The sequence below is a fragment of the Macaca mulatta genome, chromosome 1 (assembly GCF_049350105.2).
Source record: "Macaca mulatta isolate MMU2019108-1 chromosome 1, T2T-MMU8v2.0, whole genome shotgun sequence".
NCBI classification, from domain to species: domain Eukaryota; kingdom Metazoa; phylum Chordata; class Mammalia; order Primates; family Cercopithecidae; genus Macaca; species Macaca mulatta.
The window spans coordinates 236,696,876-236,711,934 of NC_133406.1; the positions used below are offsets into that span (position 1 = coordinate 236,696,876).

General features: G+C 54.0%; 1 long non-coding RNA gene across 1 annotated transcript; it reads right to left on the minus strand.

Moving 5' to 3' along the window:
* Positions 1-10,074: 10,074 nt before the first annotated feature.
* LOC144336819 (uncharacterized) lies at positions 10,075-13,567 on the minus strand. Its single transcript, XR_013409142.1, has 2 exons — positions 13,238-13,567; positions 10,075-12,999 (listed from the first exon to the last, which is right to left on the minus strand). It is a non-coding gene; the product is annotated as an uncharacterized LOC144336819 (long non-coding RNA).
* Between the last annotated feature and the right edge of the window lie 1,492 nt (positions 13,568-15,059).

Here is a 15,059-nt window from a genome sequence, read left to right on the forward strand (position 1 = left end):
TATGGGGCCCGAGTCATGTGACAGGCAGCTGTAACTGAGGCAGCTGTAACCCTCCTCTCTCTGATTCTAGATTAGACTTCTTCCTCGCCTACATTGTTTCGCAAAATGTTGCAAATAACTAATGGCTTCCTTTTCTCACTGCTGATCTTCATGAGAGATTAGCTTTTCCTACCTTTCTCACACCCAGAATTCATGGCTACCACACTATCTTAAGATGAAATGTTAAATGCGCTCTTTTAAATTGGAAAGTTAATGAAAATCAGATGTAAAGAAAACAAGAAAACAAACTGTTAGAAGGGAACAAACTGCAACTCACTAAATTATTGTAGCTCATAAACCAGATTTGCATAGGAAATCTGGTAATCCTGTTAAATTTCTTTGCCTTCTACCTATAACAGCAATACTTAACTTTTAATTTCAGAACACTGACCCCATTTCTCCAGAGTCTGTGTCTCCGGGATGGCTATTCCCAGCTTTTTGCTTAAATAAACTCTTTAAAACTGGATTCTGATCCTTTTGATTATTTCAAGTTGACACCATACTGTCTTCCTAACTTTTCTGTAAATCTAAAACTATTAAAAATTAAACATGTATTAATAAAAAAGAAAAATTACCTAAGGATGTAGTTCCTCCCCACCCACCACAAAAAAAGAGGTACAAAACTGGTGGCTCCGACTCAAGAGAGAGATGAAGGCTATCCCAAGATGTTAATGGGGAGCCATCCTGGGATGCAATTGCTTCATTTGGAGCTTGCAAAAGAATTCCCAGAGGCAGTTGCTTGTTGTTGTTTTTTTAATGAAATTTCAGAGACTCGTTACTGTTACAGAGAGGCTAGAGGAATTTAAGGGTATGCTAATGATAGACCACGCAAGAAAAAACAAAGGAAACTAGGATCTTCTGAGGGAAAAATGCGTACAACAACAAAGAAATGTTTACCTTGTAGAATCAAGCTACAGGTAACACCTTGAAGATGTAATTACCGTTTCAACACAGGATGTGTTACAATGGCTAGGATTCATGAAGCCTCTTCCCCAGAGTATAGGTTGCTTGAGGGGAAAAGGAGGACCTTATTTTTGCATGTGGTCAGCTAGTAGGTGCCCAGTTGCTCTGCAGGTGGTACAATGAAGTGCTTATGAGCGTGGGCTTTGAAGTTCAACAGTCAGATCCCACTGTGGGCTCCGATGCTCGGTGGCTTTGGAAGACTGAACAAATAATTTAGCTCCTCTCGGCCTGAATTTGCCCATTTGCTTATCACCCAAGATGAATGTACTAAGGATCAAAGTAGACTATATATGTAAAATAGCACAATGCCCAGACATCATCAACACACTGCTTAATTAGTTGCTATTGTTACCGTGTAAGCAAAGAAAGGAAGACAATTCGTTTGCTTTTTCTGGGGAATAAAGGAAAGAAAAGATCCTCCTGGAAGTACAACTCAATGACCAAGCCCTCAAGTAAAATTTTTTTAAAAACAACACTCTGAACTTTTACCACCTACAAGAGACAGGGTCTGAGGAAGCCCCGCCTCTGCACAAAAGCTCAAAGACTCTACGAACTCAACCTTCTCCATCCTAAAAACACATCTGCTGGTTTGGTCTTCTCAGCTGGTGTCCACAGGGCGCCTCTGCAGAGCTCAGGGAGAACCACCCTGCAGACGGGAAGGAAGGAGCTTCTGCCAGCACAGCCTGCTCCCAAGAGGAGCTGTCACTACACCCGGAGACCACACTTCCAGGCTGAACCCCATCACAACCAGGTGTTGCACTGGCCTAGGGATCCTTCCTGGGTTCCTACATCCTGCACCGATAGAAAACCCCTAAGGCATACCCATGTGATTGATGGAGATTGAGTCACAAAATTAAGTGATTATTTATGCCTAGCAAAATAACATGAGACCAAGGTTTCACTAACCACCATCACTCGCAGACCGGAGCTTCGTCTTAGGAAGAGAAGCAGAGACGTCTCCGCAATCCAAACACGACGTGTCCACGTCATTAGCTCATCCATAATTGAGCACTTCTGCTTGCAAAAAGTTTGCGCTCATTAGTCAAAAGCACATCTCTCATAACTCCACAGGTTGTTTTAAACAAATTGGTTTTTTGCTGAAAGCCTTGTTTTCATTTAAAAGCGTGTCCTTACACGGCGTGTCAAGAACAGGGACACTTTTCGTAAGATGAATGGAATCTAGGCACATTCTTTTCTGCAATGAGTTTGCTACATTCTCAGCCCCTGGCACATGGGAAGGGCACACCAGGCTTGGATTACACACCAAAGTGTCAACAGAGGCTCCCCTTTTCAGCAAGTGAAAGTCAAGCATCTTCCCCGGCCCTGCCAAGAAGTGTCTTGTCTCAGCCTCTCCCTGCCAGGAAGACCCTGCGGTCCTGATGACCTAGCCAAGCCCTCAGCCGGAAGCACTGGCAGACGCTCGATGTTCAAGGTGGGAGGCAGCACATCCAGGCCCGCTCTGGGCTTCTAGCCCTGTTCCAGACCCTCGGTTTCTTCCAGGGTTCAGAAAGGGCATCTGCCTCCTTCTCCCTGTGCCCATAACACAGTTTGCAACTGAACATTCTCAGGGCCAGGAAACTTGCGTGGGGTCTTTCTACATTTTTCTTGCTATGTATGGGATTCTAGTGTTTCCTGGCCTGGTAGCCCCTGTGCTGGGATGGGGTGCTGGGATGCTATAGGCTCGGCGGGCAGTGCCCCAGGCTCCTGTGACTGATGTGTAGGTATCATCCAGGGCAAAATGAGTTCCCTCCCTGAATCCCTGGGTCCTTGCCACCATGAGGACCCCAGACCTGCCCTCACCACCTGTTGTCACACAAACTCACTCAAGGGGAGGCACTGAACACGAGGCTCCGGGTCCCTTGGGCTCCTCAGGTGCCAACATTTTCACCTCAGAAAGAGGTGTCCCCAAGTGACCATCCCTTACTCCCTTCCCCAGCCTCCAGCACCCCCACCCGTGTCAGTTTGATACTACCTGGACAACGTGCCCCTCTGATCCTGGCCACCAGCAGGAGTTTGGTGAACAAATGAATGAATAATTGAATAAGTGAGTGAATGAGTGAGTGACTGTGTGAGTGAGTGTGTGAGTGAGTGAATAAGTGAGTGAACAAATGTGTGAGTGACTGAGTGTGAGTGAATGCATATGTGAGTGAATGAATATATGAGTGAATAAGTGTGTGACTGAGTGTGTGAGTGAATAAGTGAGTGAGCAAGTGTGTGAGTGACTGAGAGTGAGTGAATATGTGAGTGACTGAGTGAGTCTGAGTGAGCGTGTGTGTGTGAGAGTGAATGAGTGGGTGAGTGTGTGAATGAGTGTGAATGAATAAGTGAGTGAATGACTGTCAGTGTGAGTGAGTGACTGTGAGTGAATGAGTGAGCAAATTGTGAGTGAGTGAATGAGTGACTGTGAGTGAATAAGTGAGTGAATGAGTGACCGTCAGTGTGAGTGAATGAGTGACTGACCAAGTGTGTGAGTGAATGAGTGAGTGTGAGTGAATGAGTGAATGAGTGACTGTCAGTGGAGTGAATGTCAGTTGAGTGAATGAGTGACTGAGCGAGTGTGAATGAGTGTATGTGAATGAGTGACTGAGTGTGAGTGAATGACTGAGAGAGTGTGAGTGAATGAGTGACTAAGTGAATGTGAGTGAATGAGTGAGCAAGTAAGTGAGCATGTGAGTGTGAGTATAAGTGAATGAATGAGTGACTGAGCGAGTGTGTGTGAGTGAATGAGTGACTGAGTGAGCAAGTGTGTGAGTGAATGTGAGTGTATGAATGTATGAGTGTGAGTGAATGAGTGATTGAGTAAGTGAATGTGAGTGTGTGAGTGTGAGTGAGCAAGTGACTGAGTGACTAGCAGAGTGTGCATGTGCCCAGAATTACTGGGAGGGTCTCTGCCTGTTTTCTCTGAGCAGCACCCAAGTCCCCCCTCAGGCAGTGATCCCCCCACCCTCCTCTTGAGGAACCGACCCCTCCATTTCCGCCAACTGCACACCTGTGCCCAGGTTATCGAGGAGTGGGGACCCGGCCAGCCTGACTCCTGCCCAGGATTTTGGGTTCCTGCAGAGGACTCCTCAAGCTGGAGCCCCTGGGGAGGCTGCTGCCTCAACACACACAGTTCTGGGCCCCTTTCTTTCTGGGGCCTGGTCTTCCGGCCTCTTCCACCCCAAGGCTCTTCACGTTGTCCCAGGGGTAAATTCTGCCCCCTCCCCTTTCTTCATTTTCTCAGCTAAGGTTGGTTTCTTCACTTCAGCCAGAGAGCTGTCACTGGCCCAGTTGTCCCTGGGGAAATACCAGGCCCTGAGAGTGGCTTTCTGGGGCTATGGGCAGGCGGTCCAGCCCAGCCTGACCTAGGGGCACCTTCCCAGGTCAGGGACCACCACTGACCCCTCCCTCTCATGCCTTCTTCACTCCTCCTTAGGGCTCCCTGGTCTAGACGTGAGGAGACCCTGGCTGGCCCCGCCTGCAGTCACTGTCTGTGTGACTCCGGACTGCCGTGGACCTCTGTTTTTCCATCTGATGAATGGGCACAATAATGATGCCTGCTCAGCGTCTTGGAGGGCCATTCTGGTGTGGCTTTGAGAACGTGAAAGTGCTGCCAAATGCAAGGGGTTCTTGTGGCCGTTCGTCCTCAACAACCAGGGAAGACTGGTGGCAGCAGCTGGCCCAGTGGCCAGTCCTGGGTGTGTGCAGGGTGGGCCGGACCCTCTGGGGACAAAGGAGGGGCTCAGCAGGGCATGGGGCTGCAGGAGCAGGTCCTGAAGCACAGCCACAGCTGAGTCCTTTCCTCCTCCACGGGCTGACCGTGGGCCCTGCCACAGCTGACCATGGATGGGCCACAGGAAGGCCAGAGGCCGAGGCTGCCCGGGGAGGCAAGCCCAGATCTGAGCCCAGCTCCGCCTGGCGGAATGAAGGATCAGCTGAGCTACTGCCGGAGCAGCCACAGCGAGTGACCAGAGCCAGGGCCATCGTTGGAGGCACCGCCACTGTGGGCCAGGCCCTTGCCGAGCCCCCACCTGCGTTCAAGTCTCGTTCAGGTTTCACAGAAACCTCTGGGGTGGGCCCAGCTTTCCCCACCAGGCACCAAGCCACAGCGAGATTCACAAAGGTCACAAAATGAGCATTGGGACCAAGACCCCCCAGGTGTGAGGCCAGGAGAGAGGAGGACGGCCCTCACCACACACATCCCCAGGACAACAGGAAACATCCCAAGTTGCCACTTCCTTGGGCTTCCCGGAAGGCGCTGTGTGGTGGGGCCTCTGCCAAGTTGAAGTCCCCGGTGGGTCGGCCTCCACCCACCACAGGAACAACTGCGGGGGCAAAAAGTCAGAAAAAAAGCAAGGCCACGGACTTCCGCCCGCCGGAGCCCCAAAGGCTGTGTCCAGCGGCCACTGCGGGCAGAGAGTATGCTGAGTATGGAGAAGCCTGCTGCTCCACCCACGCTGGTCCACACCGTGGCGGGAGAGATGGAAAGAGGGAGGAGGAGAGACAGTGGGTAGGGGGCAGGGGTGAGGACAAATGGGGAGAAAGAGATGGACGGAGACAGAGGGACAGAGACAGAGAGAGAAAGAGAGAGAGAGAGGGACAGATGGTGGGAAAGAGATGGACAGAGACAGACACAGGTCGGCCTCTCTCAGCCTGAGCCACTCCAGGAAGGCACCTCAGAGGCACCGCCCCCCAGAACCAGGGTCTCAGGACCTCTCCGTCTGGCGTTACATTGTATCCTGCGGTCTCTGCCACCACCGGTCACTCCGGCCTGCCCTCAGCAGCGGTGGCCGACTGTGGAAACCAACTCGGATCGGGTCTGACGTTGAGCTGGTGCTTGTGCCACTGGCCCCAGGTTCTCTTCCTAGTCAGCTTCCGTGCTGGGTCAGGGAGCTCAGGACGGCCCGCCGTACCCCTGACCCATCCCTCCAACCCTAGTTCCCACCTCTGGATACTGATTTTGCTGTAACAAAAACACAGATGCCAGCCTCCAGCCTGAGCCTCCGCCTCAACGTTCCCAGAGCCAATGCAGGGTTTGCTCCTCCGTGTCACCCTGGCGGCAGGGGCAGCACAACCTATAATTCGTGGGGCCCTGTGAGGGCTAAGAGGAGGATGACAGCACAGTGCCCCCTCCACCTTGTTTTTGTGGTTGTCACCGCTAATGAGGGGTTCCTCAGGGCGTGTGTGCACACCCGGTGTGACGTACCAACACTGGGAAGCTGCTCCTGCACCACAAGTGTCATTATGGCCTCCAGAAAGCACCCAGCCTATTCTCTGAGACAGTGGCAGGTGGCAAGAGGCCGGGCCATACAGGGGAGACACAGAGGGAGCACCTGGGGCAGGGTTGGCACAGGAAGTGCCCGTAAGGCCCTCATCTTACCCAGGACAAGGCTCTGGGCCCAGCCCTGGAGATGCCTCGCTCGCTCCTTTCACGTCCCGGCCTCCTGTCTCGGTGCCAGCTGGGTCCTGCGGTGCCGAGTGCTCACAGCACGAAGCAGGGCACAGGCCGCGGGTCCAGGTGCGTGAGCGGATAAGCGGGTGAGAGAATGAATCAGCGAAGGTGGGAGCACTTGTTCCCAGTGGCTGCTGTAGGAAATTATCACAAATGTAGTGGTTTCAAACAACACACGTTTACTATCCTACGGTCAGGGAGGGCAGAAGTTTGAGAAGAGTCTTAAAGGCTGAAGTCAAAGGGTCTGCAGGGCTGTGTTTCTTCCGGAGGTTCCAGAGGATAATCCATGTCCCTGCCTCTTCCAGCTTCTAGAGGCCACCTGTGTTCCTCAGCTGGGGGCTTCTCCTCCACCTGCAGCGTTCACGTCTAGGCTCTGCCCCCCACCGTGCCTCCTCTGCTGACCACGCTGGGAAGGGTTCTCTGCCTTTAAGGGCTCTGGGATTGCACCAGGCCCACCGGGTGATCCAGCACGCTCTCCCATCAGGGTCCTTCCACACATCTGCTCAGCCCCTTTGCTATGGAAGGCCACATATGCCCAGGTCCTGGGACTTGGATGGGGACATCTTTGGCGTCCATGATTCCACTCACCACCGTGGGGAAGCACACAAAGTCCAATACGTTGGCAAAAGCCTGCATGTCCCAAAGGCTGGAAGATGTTGCCTGCTGGGCCCAGCTGCTCCCCTGACCTCAGTCCAGAGCCAGAGTTTAGGTTCAGGTGTCGTTTCAGGAGGGCTTATGTCCCAGAGCACTGGGAGTTTGACTCTCCCTGGGACTCTCCCAGCAAGTCCAAGGGTTTTCATGGAAACTGATGGGAGTGTCGTGACCACCAGCAACTTTGGGGTCTGACCCGATGCCCCCCACGCCTGCTTGTACTTATGGCCAATCCTTCTGCAGGCCAAGCCCAGAGCCCCCTTTGGGTTCCTTAACTGGACTCACTCTGACCCTGCCCATCTCGCCTCCTTTTTCCTGGAAAACTTAGCTCCTTCTCGGGTCAATCAGCCTCAGAGTCAGGTTTGAGAGTCCCATCTTCCTTCAAACCTTTGTCCATACCAGCCAGGAGGCTCAACAGGTCTTTTTGTTCTGAACATCACTGTGAGCCGCAGGCCTGCGAGAGGGCATGGTGACCGGGAAGGAGAGAGAGTGAAGCCTGCCCCGTGGCAGCCCCACCTCTGGCCGTTTCTTAAGGACGCCCTCTCCCGCTTCGCCAGCAGCCTCTGTGCTCGGAAGGTGCTTACCGCAGCCTCCATCCCTCTCCCACCTCCCCCTTTCCTTTTTAAACTTTCTTCTTCAGCTGATTCTCTCTCCCAGGAAGGGCTTTGATCTGAAAAGGAAACAGGAAAGAGAGGAAGAGATGGCTTGCAGGGCCCGGCGGTGGTCTGAGGGTGCTGGAGCGCCCATCCCCATCTCTGATTTCACCCCTCCCTTCTCTACCTGGCCAGCGGCTGGCTTTTATTTTCATCTTGTTCTCAACTGCCAAGTCTGTGACGTGAGAGGCTCCAGAGCCGAGCGGGAGGTAGCATGGGCTGCCTGGGTGCGTGTCATGTTAGTGCGTGTCATGTTCCACCAGGGTTGGGGTCTTGACAAGGGTGGGGCTTTGGTGGCCCCGTTAGCAGACCCTGGCCCGCGCCCCCAGGCTCCCTGGACATGGACCGCCCTGGTGCTGAGGATGGAGACTCTCCTGGGACATTGCTATCATCTCAAAGCACAGGGAGGGAGATTTGGCGAGGGCAGCTGCTCAGCCTCGGAGCTGTTACCCCATGCCTGACGATACACTTGAACCTGAGAGGTTTAGAAGGGTGGGGCACCCTGAACCCCACATCCACACAGCTGCGACACAGGTCTCCATCCTAGACCAAGACCACCTGAGCTCCCGGCCCACTTGACGCTTCCCCAGGGACATTTCGAGGTCTCCAGGAGCTGCTTGGCTCCATCACCAGGCCCCTGGCCCCTCCCCAAGGCCCATGGGTCCAGAAACCAGCCCTGAGTGATGAGTGCTTCGCTGCAAGAGACCAGCATTTCCCCAAAATACTCATGTGGGAGTTGCTGCTCTGCTCTGAGGCAAAAAGACAGGGCCAGCCTCCCCTCAGCCCCACCAGCCCTTCTTCCTACCAGCCTCTAACCAGAGCAGGTGGTGACTGCCCCAGAACAGTACCATCCGGGGGAGAGAGGCCCCGAACCACCACTGCAGCCAGGGACCTCTCCTCACCACCCACGACCACATGTGGGAGGGGCCTGGAGGCCAAGAAGGGGTCAGCAGGTGGGTGGCGTGAGTCCCAACGTGAAGGTGAGGGGCACCCCCCGGCTCAGAAGCCCTGGGCAGATCCGACAATGGGGTTAGGGGCTGTCAGTGTTGGGGAGCAATGAGCCAAGGTGGCACAGACACAGAGGACCACAACCTGCTCCTCCCCTCCTCCCTCCACACCCACCCCCAGCACACGCTGAAAGTGAAGTTTAACAAATTTTGTTTGACAAAACTTCACCACTAGCGCTGCATCTGGGGAAACTGAGCCAGGCCACACCCCTGTCAAATGGGTTCTTAGCTGAGGACAACAACCACTTGGGGATGTCTGATGACCTCGGAGTATCTCTCCACAGACGAGCGCTCACCGACCGGCCTTGTGCTCTGTTCTGCAGCACCAAATCTCTGAAGCTTCAGGGGTAGGACCCTGGTGAGTGTTGGGTTCCTTAGTCCAGAACTTTCCTCCCCACCGGCCCCCATGTTCCCTCAGAGAGGTCAGTCGGGCCCAAGGGCCGTGTGGGCGTGACACACAGGAACTTGCTGGGTGCCCCCAAATTCAGAGCCACACCTTCTCGGCGAGTCCCTCCACTGTCCAGGAAGGCGGTGGCGGTTCCATCCCAGGACAGAACAGTCACCTTCCTGGAGCCTCGGACTTGCCGGAGAAGGCCGAGCTTCCACAGAAATCCCCAGGGCTCTACAAAACAGGCTGGAGCAGGAGGACACCCATGTGGGCTTGGCACCAAGTGGGTGATTCTAGAAGAATCTTTGGCTTCCCCATGTCCCCACTGAAAAGTAGAAAGGGACACCCAAACTGTGGCTCCGTATGTGGAAGACATTTCCACCCAGCAGGACTGCCTGAAGGCAGAGCGGAGCCGACACTGCAACAGCCGGCCCAGCGATGCCCTCCTGGGAGGCTGCCGGGGCCCTCCACGCTACAGCATCTAGCTAGTTTGGGAGCTCTCTGATCTTTCCAGTATCTGTGGTTCTGGGATCGAGACACATGTCCAGGTGTCCCCACTCCATGCGGGCCTCAGAACATCACCTTTCCCCCCTTCCATCTTGACTGTGCTCCAACCCCACCCAGGGTGTATAACCCAACAGCTTGGCCCCGGGAGCCACGACGGACTGGCTGTACCACCGACAGCGTCCCCATCTCCAGGCCCTACCTCCCAGGCTGATCACCCACAGCCTCGTCTTCTTCAGAAGAGCCTTGAGGGGACTGGAATGTGTCCAGCCCTCACACAGGAGATGAAAAATCGCCCGAGATGGGCATGTCGGTTCTAATAGGAAATGATGATGTGGAATGAGGACTTGTTTCTACCGTCCCCGGTGATTTGTAAGGATGGGCCTGTCATCAGAAACACAATGTCTATTTTCAGCTTCAGATTCTAACGAGTGAATATATTACAATAACTTTATTTAAAAAATCAATGCACATCAATTCCATTTTCAAGCTAATTGCCTTGCGAATGCTGCAGCATAGAAGCCCAGGCAGCTACGGTATGCGTCTGATTTACGCCGAGCGGGCCACAGATATTCGCCCGCTGCTTTGCTTGTTTCTGCTGGTGGAAGGTAGGAGTGAGCGCCTCCCTGCCCAGTGCACCTGTCCTGGTAGGAGGGGAGCCGGCGAGGGCAGCCCCTGCAGGGCTGGGCTGTCAGGGTCCGGGGTGCCCTATCTTTACAGCATACTCGTCATGGTGAGGACCGACGAGGGCTGCCCCTACACCATGAAGACAGTGGGACAGCAGCCCTGGGCCCTGGGATCCTGGGCAGGCCCTCTCCTCTCTTGACTTCGGTCATTCGCCTCCAAGGTGCGGACAACGGTGCCCCTGGCACAGGGCTTCCACGCAGTTCATCATGACACACATCATCACCGTCACTGTCATTGTCATCTCATTGCTGCTGTTATTAAATACTCTAATTTCTAAATAATCATTGTTGTTCTCATGCCAAGGAGTCGTGAAATTCAAATGAAGTGATGCATGTGAAATTACTTAGTATGGCACTGTCTCATCTACATATGCAAATCACCATCAGCCCCTAAAGCACTGACAGGTACTAACCTGAAGTGTTTCTGACAAGCAAATCCCTGAGCAGGATATTTGCCTAGCAAGATGCAGGTGCCTCCTTCTGCTTTCCTGGGAACCTGGGGTGTCCCCTCCTGAAGAGATCTCTGTGCCCCCAACACGTGCACCAGAGCTGACAGGCCTGTGGGTCCAGATGCAGGGAAGAGAGAGACGTCCTGCCTGGCAGGGCCATGGGACAATTTTGGCCTGTCCTGACCCTCAGAGGTAAAACGAGCCCTCACCACCCCTGCCCTTTCAGTCTATTCAAGCTGCTATGGGGGAACACCACAGACGGGGAGGCTCTCAAACAATGGACATTTATTTCTCACAGTCTGGAGGCTGGAAGTCCAAGATCAAGGTGCTGGCAGATTCAGCTCCTAGTGAGGGGCCCCTGTATTAGTCCATTCTCACACTGCTATAAAGACAGGGGAATTTATAAAGGAAAGAAGTTTAATTGACTCACAGTTCTGCATGACCAGGGAGGCCTCAGGAAACTTACAATCATGATGGAAGATGAAGGGGAAGCAAGGCACGTCTTACGTGGTGGCAGGAGAGAGACAGTGAAGCGGGAAGTGCCACACTTTTAAACAATCAGATCTCCTGAGAACTCACTCATGATCATGAGAAAGCATGGGGGAACCACCCCCATAATCCAATCACCTTCCACCAGGCACCTTCCTCAACACATGGGGATGACAATTTGAGATGAGATTTGAGTGGGGACACAGAGCCAAACCATGTCACTCCCATCCTGACTTGCAGACAGCGCCTTCTCACTGTGTCCTCACTGGTGGAAGGGGCCAGGCAGTGCTCCAGGGCTTCTTCTTATAAGGGCATTCATTCCATTCATGAGGCTCCGTCCCTACAGCCTCATCACTCCCCAAAGTCCCCGCCTCCCAATCCCATCACCCTGAGGGTTAGGAGTTCAACCTATGAGTTTTGGGGGTACACAGATACACAGACGTGCAGACCACACCAGTCGTGGGTGTTGTTTGTACACAGTAGGGGACGGGGAGGCGGGGCAGGGCTGACCACCGGCTCCACCAAGCTCTGGGTCAGGACCTGGAACAATTTCCCCTGGCTCTGAGGGAGTTACCCACAGAAGCTGGGGTCCAGCCAGCTGGCTTCTCTAGCCTGGCCAAGGGCACGGCAATTGCCAGCAGCCATTCCTGAGACGCTACCTCCGTGGGTTGGGGAGAGGTTCGGGTCAGCCTCCACTTTCTCACCGAACCTTTGCTCTGTGCCTCATACACACAGTGCCACTTCCCTCCCCGAACCATCCCAGGCACCAGGCCGAGTCACTGGTGATGACCTGGGCTTGGTGAGGCAGGCGGCAGGGCAGCAGTGGCACTGGGTGGGAGGCCACCTGCCGTCAAGGCCATGGTGGGCACTATGACTCTGGACAGCTCACCTCACTCTCAGGACAGACTCCCGGCATAGGTCACCTACAAGCCAGATCCCACCTCTGCTAAGGAAGCCCACGGGACAGCTTCAGTATCTGCATGTGTCTGGGAAGCTGTCCAGCATCACTGAGTCATAAGAGCGCAGAGAGCTCATCGGGCATGGAGAGGGTGGGCTGGGGGGTGCTGAGTCCTTCACCTCTACCCTCTACTCTCTGAGCCACAGAGATCTGGCAGCTGGACCAAGAGCTCCTGCAGCCTGTGTGATGAGGGGGAAGGGACTCCCTGCTCCTGGCGAAGGTCTTTTGGCCACCACCAGGGAAGCCTCTCCCTCCTGCCACTTCGAACCTGCTCAGAAACAACAGCCAGATGAGGTCAGCTCCACCCGCAAGCACACATCCCGCCTCCAGGAAGCCTCGTCCGTCTGAACATAATCGGTGGTGTGGGGAAGCTGCCTGGAACCACACGGTAAACCTTGGTTCCGAGCACATTCTTTCTGAGCAGAAGAGCAGGCTCCTTGGTAAGTGCCGTACATCTGACAGGTTAATTATTTATTAAGGGTAATGAAGTTTAATCTAAACAATTACTTCCAACTGGCTTCATCTTTGAATCGTTCGAGTGAGCAAGGCACCATCGTGCACTCCCGGGGTGAGCTGAAAGCCTGCTGAGCACACGGTCCTGCCGCACTTGTCAGCCCTGCCTTTCCTCGGGCTGGGATTGGAGTGGTGTTGAGAGTTGAGAGAGAAGCTGGGCGCGGTGGCTCACGCCTGTGATCCCAGCACTTCGGGAGGCCAAGGTGGGTGGATCTTGAGGCCAGGAGATCGAGACCGTTCTGGCTAACAAGGTGAAACCCCATCTCTGCTAAAAATACAAAAAACAAACAAAAAAAATTAGCTGGGTGTGGTGGCACACGCCTGTAGTCCCAGCTATTCGGGAGGCTGAGGCAGGAGGATCGCTTGAACCCAGGAGACACAGGCTGCAGTGAGCCAAGATGGTGCTACTGCACTCCAGCCTGGGTGACAGAGTGAGACTCCATCTCAAAAAAAACAAAAAATAAATAAATAAGAAAGTTGAGAGAGAACAACGCAGAGAGAATCACCTTTGGGTGTGGTCATTGGCCCCTCCGCGGAAGAGGAAGAGGATGCTGAGGCTGGAGATGATGGTCATTTTGTCCAAGGCCACAGAGCGAGACCAGCAGCAGCTGGGGCCATCAGACTGCAAACAGGCTCCTTCCCCAGCAGACACTGGCAGAGGGCTCAGCCGGGATCTCCCCGGATCTTCCAGATATTCCAAGGTGCATATTCACGGCTTCCAAGGGCATCATCCCATCCCTGAGTCTCCAGGTCCTGCTGGAAAAACAGTCCTTTTGCAAATGAGGAGCTCTGGATCAGCCCCAGCTCCAGGTGCACTTTCAGGCCGGACAGGCATGGCGGAGGACAGGCTGCACTCACCGAAACCCCTGCCCCCAGGGCTGTGGCTGCTGCATCCACACTGCAGCCTGGAGACTCAGCGCCACTCCTTCCCTCTGCACCTTGTCCCCTCCTGTGCCTGGCTAGGAAGCCAGGGGTGTGCAGCCTTGCTGTGGGCACCATCCCTGCAGCCTTTTGTGAACTGGGAGCTTCTGGTGGCAGGCACCCGGGTGCCTGAACTGGTATCAAGCTGGGTGTGGACTTTCCGTCTCATTTCTTGGGTGAAGTCAAATCAGGTGGGTCCCTGACTATGAGCAAGCACTGTCCAGCGGGAGAAAGAACCATCAGTGCCTCAGTGGGGTGCAGGGAGAGAGACGGGGGCCAGTACAAATGCCTTCAGGGGTTCAGAGGGAGCCTGGGCCATGCAAGCCAGTCTTCCTCATCCTCATCCTCTATATCCCCATCCAAGGACAGCTGTGGCCCTCAGAGCTCACCTGGACTCTGGTGGAGAAACAGACAAGTCAACAGAAAGCTGTGGTCCCACACGGTGAACACAGCAGGACGGGGGTGGTTGCAGGAACCAGGCGAGACACCCCTAGGCCAAGTGGGGATTCAGAGGCTTCCCAGGGGCAGGATCCTTAGGCTAAAACTTAAGGGCAGGAGTTAGGCAGGCAAGGAGGTGCCTGGGGAGTCCATGAGGTAGGGAGAGAGGAGGACTCCAGGCAGGGAGGAACAGCCTGTACGTGAGGCATGGTGCGCTGGGCACCTGTCAGAGAAGTTCAGCGTACAGAACAGAGCTGGATGGGGGCTGACGAGGAAGGGGTAGGAGGGTAAGAGATGAGGACAGGGCGAATCATGCAAAGAATTTGCAGGGACTGCATCCTGAGAGCCCTAGGGCTTAAACCAGAACGGATATTCTTACAGTGGGGGAATTTGAAAAGGGTTTTGAAGGATGAGTAGGTGTTCCCAAGAAGAAAGATACGAAGCTTAACATTCCAGAAAGAAGCAGCAGAATGGACAAACATGGAGGTGCATAAAAGAGCAAGAGGTCTTTAGGAGGGCTGAGGTTGAGGACTAGATCATAGACAACCTGCCAGAAAACAGCTGAAAAGGAGGTAGGGTAATGACGGCCACTGAACACCAGGTTCTGCAGAGCAGGGGTGCCCCTGAGGGCAGTGGAAAGTGAGCGGCAGTGTTTGTGGCGTGGGCCATCTTCACACTGTGCGTTAAAAAGATGAGGCCAGCGACCACATGGGAAATGAACTTGAGACGTCTTGAGCTGGTGTTGGAGGGCAGGGATTAAATAATCATTGGGAAGAGATGAAGCGGGCCTGAGAACAAACATACTTCTAAACGTGTATCTTTATTGATTTTTTTTTTTTTTTTTTTTTTTTTTTTGAGACAAGGTCTCACTCTGTCACCCAGGCTGGAGTGCAGTGGCACAATCTCAGCTCACCGGAGCCTCCACCTCCCTGGCTCAAGGGATATTCCTGCCTCAGCCTCTCAAGTAGC